Consider the following 3199-nt stretch of genomic DNA (forward strand, 5'->3'; position numbering starts at 1 on the left):
GGTGGTTAGTGGGGAGGGAGCACAGTTCTTTACTCGAGGGACCTTGACATTGCCTGAGGTTGCCCCAACAGCCAGGCTGGGCCACTGCGACTGTATATTGGGATTGAGGGGGCAGCATCTAGAAGGAAGCTGCAGGGCGGCTGAGGGGCTGGATCTGACACCCAAGGGATGGTAGCTCCCAGGTTTCTCTGTGGTCTTGTTTTGACCCAACATTCCAGGTAGGAGATAATTTATTGGGAGAGAAGACAGGCTAAGAAAAAGTCAACTCAGAAAACTGAGCCTCATACTCAAGCAGAAAATTATGTTGGGTTCCACTTCACTACCGTGGTCCAAGCAAGTTGTGTTGATTTGGAAGTAGCCACCTTTAAAGAGCCAATTTACCCAGTCCTGAAAGACCGAGAGTTCCTCATGGGGGATAGGAAGCCTGTCACAACTACAACCAGGGCAGCTGCGGTTGTTAGGTGCCTTTGAGTGGATCCGGACTCACAGCAAGAGGATCGAGTACAACTGGCCTGGAGGGCCTCTTAGGCTGTGATATCTACAGAAGCAGATCCCAGGGTCTTTTCTCCCTAGGACCTACAGAATGGACTTGAACCTCTGACTTTTTGATTTAGCAGCTGTGTGCTTAGCCTCTGAGCCACAAGAGCTCCTTAAAAGATGGTTGAAGAGAGGAATAAGGATAGTTTTGCTAAGTGGCCTGCACCAGTCCAGCAGTTGGTGACTTAGAGAAAACAGATGGATACAAGCAGGCAGGCAGCTTCACAAGTCAAGTGAAATAAAATTTTACGTTATTTATGGCAGTCAGAAAAGTGTCATGTCTTCATTACCACGTATGGTGTTGATGGTTCTCTGTTGCATTATGATTCTTTGGAGGATGGAGTACCAGTGTGACATGGACTCTACCCCGTCTGGGAACATAGGGCAGGAGGTGAAGAATTCTACTGCCTTGCCACTCTTTTCCTGTGTGTGTGTGTGTGTGTGTGTGTGTGTGGTTGGTGTAACGGTTTCGATGGAAATGGTGGTGGTAGTTTGGGGAATATTAAAATGGTGCTTCCAGCTCTTGGGAGGGAAATCCACAAAAAGAAATGACACATTATTATTTGAGAAGTGCTTTGAACTCTTCTGATGAAAGGTATTTAGAAGTCTGAGATGTACTCAGAGGATATGCAATCACAACACGCGATTGTATGCTAAAGGGGTGTCATGGTTTTCCTACATCACCAAACAGACAAGTAAGTGTGGGAAGGAAGCCCCGAGTCCCATGATCGTGTGCAAGTTAGACATCTAAGAGAGGAGTCAGGACCTTCCTCTGTTTCCCAATGGAGTTTGCTCCCCAGAGAGGGTCACGCTTTGCTTTGCTTCCACACTCCCCTTGCAACCCCCAGTCTTGACCTTTAGAACAGACTGTTTGTTCAAGCATCAGAAGCTGGTGGTGTTGGGCTGTTAACTGCAAGGTCAACAACTTGAAAATGCCAGCCATTCTACAGGGCGACCAAAAGAGCCCAAAACCCACTGCCACCAAGTTGATGCTGACTCACGGGGACCCCATAGGAGAGGGTAGAACTCCCCTGTGAGTTTCAGAGACTGCCATTCTTTCCGGGAGTAGAATGTCCTGTCTTTCTCCCTTGGAGCGTGTGGCTGGGGGTTTAGAACTGCTGACTTTGTATTAGGAGCGCAAATCATAACCACTACGCGACCAGGGCACCTTCTCATGGAGGAAGATGAGGCTTTTTACTCCAGTCTTGGAAACCTACCGAGGCAGGCCAGCCCTGCCCTCCAGAGTCGCCGTGAGTCAAAATTGACTTGATGGCAGTGTGGGGGGTGGGGTGGGGGGGCGTTGAGAGGTTGGGAAGAGGAGAATTGTTCTCTGTTGCACTATTATGATTTGGATAATCACTGTCAATCATTAAAGTCAATCATTAGCTTCATTTGAGGGGAAACTTTTCTTTTTTCGTGATAAAACCAACAGGATTTATTCTCTAGTTTGAACTCAGCCCCAGTTTTAATTTATTGGACACTAAAGAATGACAATGTTTTTCTTCCTTGAAGGTAAACATATGGCACCCTATAAAAGGGCCCCTGGTTTTAAGTCCTGCACTAAGCAAACCCAGACTGCAGCTTGCAGGTAATGCGACGGGCTGACGGCGCTTCTCTTGGCCATGTCCATTCAGCAGGGCGCCCGGGCTATACTAGACTGTCTGGACAACGGATAGGACTTTGACAGCAGCCGCAGCCTGGCTTTCTCTTTCATGTCTGCTCTGTCGCATTTCTAACAACGGTGTCGCAGGTATATTTTCTTCCTTTCCAGTGTCAGCTGGAGTTTTTGTTTCCTTTGGCGCCTAGTCAGTCAAATGTGATAACCTGGGTTTGGGGATGGTCTTGGCAGATCCCAAAGCCTTCTGCTGTGGCCTGGCCCACTTAGCCTCCACCTTGCCTGTGTGTGGTTTTGAGAGAACGGAGAGGGTCTTCATGTTGCATTCCTTAACCTGGCTTGCATATTCCTTCTGCTATATTAACGTCTCATTTTGTTTCTGACAGACTCAAAGTCAGGTCTGAGGCCTCCAAGTTTCATGCCCCTTTTCTAATAACTCTTCATCTTGGAACTCTTAATGCCACTTCTTCTCCTGTGTCTCTTTCCTTTTTCCAGTTGAGACAGACAAGCTTCAGAATTGCTACGACTAATTTTTATTTGGTTCTGTGGCTTCTTTCGGAACTGAGTTGGGACACGCTCTCTACCCTTGCCCTATTGGGCAGAAATGTGATGCTGGATAAGGCCCCTTCTTTGGGTTGCACCTCCGTCGGGGCCTGGTGATGTTGCTCCATTATCTGAGTGAGCCGAACATCTGGAGTAGCTGTAACAGGTTGGCTGTCAGAGGAAGAATGGAATTTCCATAACATTTCTAAGTTCTTATATTCTGTGTCTTGTTTACATTTGCTCCACTAACATTTGTGACAGTCTGGGTACTTTAGAGAAACAAATCCACAGAAACTCATGTATATAGAGAGTTTTATGTAAAGGTTAAATGTGCATCAAGAAAACATCCCAACCCAGTGATGCCCAAGCCCACAAGTCCAACATTAACCCATTAACCCATATGACCAACACCAATCCACAAAGTCCTCCTCCATCTCATAAAACACACACAATGAAGCCGACTGCAGGAGGAAAGCTGAGTCAGTGAGTGTGTAAGCATCTCAG

The 3199-nt window shown here is 47.1% G+C and overlaps 1 pseudogene; it reads right to left on the reverse strand.

The window, feature by feature from the left end:
- Positions 1 to 2189: 2189 nt before the first annotated feature.
- Positions 2190 to 3199, reverse strand: part of LOC101649777 — an 18829-nt pseudogene continuing 17819 nt past the window's right edge.

Source organism: Echinops telfairi, unplaced genomic scaffold (assembly GCF_000313985.2).
Source record: "Echinops telfairi isolate 266 unplaced genomic scaffold, ASM31398v2 ScPeMD7_18;HRSCAF=68, whole genome shotgun sequence".
NCBI classification, from domain to species: Eukaryota; Metazoa; Chordata; class Mammalia; order Afrosoricida; family Tenrecidae; genus Echinops; species Echinops telfairi.